Source organism: Zootoca vivipara, chromosome Z (genome assembly GCF_963506605.1).
Source record: "Zootoca vivipara chromosome Z, rZooViv1.1, whole genome shotgun sequence".
NCBI classification, from domain to species: Eukaryota; Metazoa; Chordata; class Lepidosauria; order Squamata; family Lacertidae; genus Zootoca; species Zootoca vivipara.
In genome coordinates this window covers 22,873,084-22,879,083 of record NC_083294.1, presented here as the reverse complement: position 1 = coordinate 22,879,083, position 6,000 = coordinate 22,873,084, and the positions used below count along the sequence as shown (strand labels likewise).

The 6,000-nt window shown below is 47.0% G+C and overlaps 1 long non-coding RNA gene across 1 annotated transcript in view; it reads right to left on the bottom strand.

The window, feature by feature from the left end:
- Positions 1-6,000, bottom strand: part of LOC132591513 (uncharacterized) — a 37,764-nt gene that overhangs the window by 30,388 nt on the left and 1,376 nt on the right. Inside the window, exon 2 of the long non-coding RNA XR_009557012.1 lies at positions 2,516-2,669. This is a non-coding gene — a long non-coding RNA (uncharacterized LOC132591513). The remainder of the gene's footprint in view (positions 1-2,515; positions 2,670-6,000) is intronic.

Here is a 6,000-nt window from a genome sequence, read left to right as displayed (position 1 = left end):
GGAGTGTTTGCAAATACTGTATCTCTCAAAAGATCACACTGATTGGGGCATTGGGGAAGCGTCCTGGCAGAGCTCTGCAGCTCAGCTGCTTTAACGTGAGAGAGATCTCTCTCTCAAAAGATCTTGCCAGCAGAGCTCTGCACCTCAGCTTCGTGTGTGTGTCTGAGATAGAGAGAGAGAGAGCGCTCAAAAGATGGTGGGCTGATTAGGGCAGTGGGAAAGTTTCCCATACTTCACATCAACACAGTGATGTTTTTACTTATTAAGCAAAATAGAAACATTATCACCCCACCCCACCCTCCCCCCATCTACTTTCCTTCCCCTCTCCTCACCAATGTCTCAACAAATGAAAGTGATTTGTAAAAATGCTAAGAGAGACATTGCACATTTCTTTGTAAACCAAGAAAACCCTTAATAATAAAAAAACACAGACAGCCCTTGAGTTTATTCAACACCCCCACCCCTTTATTTGATGCCACAGTTGGTATTATTTAAAAGGATGGGTGACACCTGGCATGAGAGCAGTACATGTGAAAAGAATCTAGGAGTCTTGGTAGACCACAAACTTGACATGAGTCAACAGTGTGATGCAGCAGCTGAAAAAGCCAATGCAATTCTGGGCTGCATCAATAGGAGTATAGCATCTAGATCAGGCATCCCCAAACTGCGGCCCTCCAGATGTTTTGGCCTACAACTCCCATGATCCCTAGCTAACAGGACCAATGGCCAGGGATGATGGGAATTGTAGTCCAAAACATCTGGAGGGCCGAAGTTTGGGGATGCCTGATCTAGATCAAACACACACACACACACACACACACACACACACACACACACACACCTTGACATGATTCAACACACACACATACACAGCCCTTGAGTTTATTCAACACCCCCACCCCTTTATTTGATGCCACAGTTGGTATTATTTAAAAGGATGGGTGACACCTGGCATGAGAGCAGTACATGTGAAAAGGACCTAGGAGTCTTGGTAGACCACAGACTTGACATGAGTCAGCAGTGTGATGCAGCAGCTAAAAAAGCCAATGCAATTCTGGGCTGCATCAATAGGAGTATAGCATCTAGATCAAACACACACACACACACCCCTTGACTTGATTCAACACACACACATACACAGCCCTTGAGTTTATTCAACACCCCCAAGAAGAGCCTGAAGTGGCTCAGCAAGGCGGAATTGGCCATGCTCCCCCTGGCCTGGCAGAGGAAGTCCAGCACCTTGGCTTGGCTCAGCTCTTTGGCCATGATGACCTCAAAGTCCCGGGCGCTCTCGCTGCTGCTACTGCTGCCGCTGCTTCCTCCTCTATCCATCCATGTTCCACCTCGCCAAGCTTATCTCCTCCCCAGCCCCGCCGCGGCTCCGCACGCCCGAGGCATTCGGGAACAGAAACCGCCGCACACACGCATTCTCCCCCAGGGTGGCGCCCAGGATGAAACTTCTTCCCGGAGTCAGTTTCACCTGGACTCTGTAGCCCCGCCCACATTCCCACTTCGTGGCCCCTCCCCTCCCGTGCCTTGGCCCCACCCCTGAACAACCATGGCTTGCCGCCCCCTAGTTTTGATCCTGGGTACGCCCCTGCTGCTCCCTCTCATGGGTCAGACTCCCCCCCCCCTGCCACACACTCATCACAGCCCTGCTAGTGTTTGACGTGGGGAATAGCAAGGCAAACCATGCACTCTTGTGCCTTGCCCACGCTTGCAGTTTGTTCTGCTTTTTAGGACTGCCTTTACTCCCGATATGTCTTGTACACATACACATAGCTTAGGGATATTAGTTACAATTCAGCAGTGTACAAATTTTGTTCATAAAAACAAATAAACAAAATAAAATGCATAACAAAATAAAATGACACTGTAACTCTAAAGTGCAATGCAATGTGGCACCTAGAGCTTTTTGTCACTTTGGGAATTGGAGATGGATTAAAACATGAAGTGGGGGAAAGGCTACTATCCTAAGGCCATGGACTGGCTGGATGCAGAAGCATGGTGGGAGGCACCAGCTGGGTAACCCACAAGGGAGGAAGCCAGGGGATTGGTGGTGGGATGACAATGAGTGGTCAGAGGGAAAAGATTGGGAGGACGTGTCAGAAGCTGAAGAGGCAACAGGGTTTAGTGAACAGGAAGAGACTGGGTCAGAGAGCAATCCAAAAGCAGAGGCAGAAGCGGAGGCTAGGGAAGAGGGAGGGGACACAAGGCAGAGATTAGGTAGGCTGTTGAAGAAGCCAGAGGGTCTCCCCCTCCAGCTGCAACCATCCTGGTCTCCCAGAGAATGAAGAGGAATGAAGAGGATGGATGAAAGAGAGACAAGAAGAAGGAGCCTCAGGTTGCTTGCAAAGGACCTAGGAAGGAGATTTAGGGAACTGTGGGAAGGTGGGGACCTTCAGTCCTTGCAACTGTTTCACTGTGGAAAGTTACTGGGCTCATTAGGCTTGAGCTGTTTTGTTTCTTTGAATAAAGAGTTAACTTCACCGGCACCTTGTGAGTAATTACTTACCTGACCCTGGCAACTGCCTCTGACACCTAGCTCCCAGTTGCTGAAGAACAAGAGCTTGAAGGAGGATTCTTTTCAAGGGCTTTAATGCAGGGGTCAGCAAACTTTTTCAGCAGGGGGCCGGTCCACTGTCCCTCAGACCTTGTGGGGGACCGGACTATATTTTGAAAAAAAATATGAATGAATTCATATGCCCCACAAATAACCCAGAGATGCATTTTAAATAAAAGGACACATTCTACTCATGTAAAAACACCAGGCAGGCCCCACAAATAATCCAGAAATGCATTTTAAATAAAAGAACACATTCTACTCATGTAAAAACATGCTGATTCCCAGACCGTCCGTGGGCCGGATTTAGAAGGTGATTGGGCCGCATCCGGCCCCTGGGCCTTAGTTGGTGACCCCTGGCTTTAATGTCCAGATTCCTACAATACATATGCAAATTGCTGGTTGAGGCACAACAGGGAATGCACATAATTAATCCAAGGTTCAGCTACATAAAGGCAAGTGAATTAGCTCCCAAGGCTTAGACTTTGATCCGACAATGACACATACCCTTGCTATCCTATATAAAGGAACAGGGCGGACTCAACTTAGTGCAGCAAGCATTTCTGCAATCCCTCACTATGCTTGGTAGATGGATTCATCTCTTCTCACTCCTTTAGGAGCCTCTTGCATATAGATGGGAGAGGGCCTCTGCCCCCTGAGTGCTGGACAGGGCATCCCCCTCTGGATAGGGCTCCTCCTAGTGTCTGAGTGCACTGCGGAAGCTGGTACATGAGTCACCATGGAAGTGTCAAGGAAAGCTCCAACAGCTGTAGTAAGGGAGGCGAGGGTGGCAGAGGTCACGGCTGTGGTTGCAGAGATGGGCGAGTTGGAGAATGGGTTGAGGGGAAAACCCCATGCTTGGATCATCCCCAGGACCCTTACTGTCAGGTTGCCTCAACTACAGCATAGACCTCCCTAACCCATTGGAGTCCTCCTTCCAAGGAGCGTGGAAAGGAGGAGCATGTGACCTAGTCATGTAATGTAGAGTTGCCATATGTCGGGTTTTCACTGGACATACCCTCTTTTTCAGGAGTAAAATTTTTGTCCAGGAGGATTTTTAAAACTTGGTGAAATGTCCAGGGTTTTTTGGTTTGGTAGCAGGCCAAACTCAGCAGTGGAGGCAGCAGCCTTATGGCCCTCATTGTCATCTTCTCCCTTTGCCAGCAGGGGAGGCCAGCCCCACTCCAGAAGGACACTGCCATTGAGGAGCACAATGGCCAGCAGGGCACACCCAGGTAAGCGGTGTGCTTTGCAGCTGTGCAGTGCGCACTGGAAGCCCCACACAGGGCTGCAGAAGCAGGGTTCCCGCTCTGCACCCCCGCCATTCCTTTGCCATTGGGGCCTTTGCTCAGCACCCTATACGGGCACCACAGGTCTCCCTCTAGACCTGCACCCGTGGCCTCTCCTCCTCCACCAAATGGCTGCTACCACTGTGCATCACCACATCCCTAGGGTGCTCCTGCGTGGCACGGTGGAGCACCCCAACATGCTCCAAGCCCAGTAGTCTGTGAAGGTGGGCGAGGATGCGGTGGTTGTGCTACTGGAGAGAGCCAACCCACTGCAAGAAAGTTGAGGCCGCAAGATGAGACCAGTGAGGTTTTGGGGAGGGAACGCAGTGGCTCCTGGTGCTGCTTCCCCCAGGACCGCAGCTGACTGCTACCACGGATTGGACTCCCCCCCCCATCAGTAATTTGTTTTGTTTTGCCTTCAGTTGCTTGGTTTGGTCTATTATTATTATTATTATTATTATTATTTTGGTGGACGAGTGCAGAGGAGACTGAATATGCCAGCGCCCATGGGGAAGCCATGAGCCCTCAAGGATGCTGCCTCAGTAATGGATCCAACCTCTCGATGCAGCAGTAACCATCCTCATCCATATTTTTTTATTTTTTTGGTTTTTGTATTTTTAGTCATTCCCTCCCTTTTCTTCCATTTCTTGGGGGGGGGGGAGAGGGGGAAATCCTCTTCTTCTTTTTATATCTCCCCTTCTCTTTCTACTCTTTAACTGACATCTCTTATTACCATTATTAAATATTTCAATACACCTTTTATCTTATTACTAATATTTTTCTTTTTTTTCCCCGCCCACCTACAAATTTGTCACAGCAAATGTGTCCTCTTTTTGCTCTTCAAAATATCGCAAACCTATTTAATGCTAAATCATAAGCTACTCGGTTTTTGTAAGTGCTTGTTTTTAAATTAAAAAATAAAATCTGGAATTTTTATTTGTCTTTCTTAAAAAACAAAAACAAGCACTATTGATGAGCATTTCTTTTTAACTGAAGGGTGTTAACCTATTAGTTGTGTTCACTTTGCATCCACATAGCCAATATATGTTGAGCTTCTTCAGAAAGGAGAAATCGTGGGAGGAAAAAGAAATATCCTTCCAGCAACTAAGGCTGAGAACCTGGCCTGGAAATTAAAGCTCTTTGGTGTGTTTTGCTTCTCCATTGCTGATTCACACCACTCCATTGCTGAAATTTGCTGTGACAGCCAGGATTGCTCATGGAACTTATTAAATCATCATTCAGCGAGGGGCCTGGCATTTCAATCAGATGGGGGGGATGGCTGCATTTTGTGTAATTCAAGAACAACAGAATGGACTACAATGCTACAATTCAAACACAATGACAGCCATACTGGAAATGTGTCTGCATAACGAATTCCAAAGAGGCAGGCTATGTGAGTGGGTTGCAGAATAAACAACAGAGAACAACGGCATAGAAATTTTGTTATGACACAAGCTTCTACAGGGCTACTTCACTTTGTCATATGAGGCTTATGCCATAATGTATATGTTAAGATGTAATGTTTATGTTAAGATATGTTAAGATGTCACAAAGTTCTTGATTTTGTTATGTGGTGGAGGCTCCATGCGGTGGTATAATGCTTGAAAACGCCTCATTGGGCAGATTGTCCAATGTGCACAGGGACATAGGAAACTTCTGAGTCAAGCCACTTATCCATCTTGCCAGTATTGTCTGTACCATGCTGATGACCTTGAGACACTGTTGGGCTACAATTCCCATCAGCCCTAGCGAGTGTGGCCAGTGGTCAGGAATGTTGGGATTTCTTTTCATTATGAAAAGTAGGATGCCTTCAAAGAGAGATTTTTCCAATGCAAAGAGAGACACATGGCCAACATATTTGCCCAGCACAAACCCCTGCATGTTTCCTGAGAATTAAGTCCCACTAATAGGACTTGCTCTATTTGCTCTCTGTATTTAAGGTCAGCTGTCAATATTTTGCAGGGGGGATTCAAAGGAATACTGAAGATTTTGATTTGTGTAATTAAAATGTATTAAAGGTCTCTCTCATCCTAACACAACAAATTCACTTTTTAAAAACCATGACTAATTGTAGTTAGGAAAGAGACAGGGAAATGCTCTGAAAGTGTGGATGATAGAATCAGAGAATTGTAGAGTTGGAAGGGACCC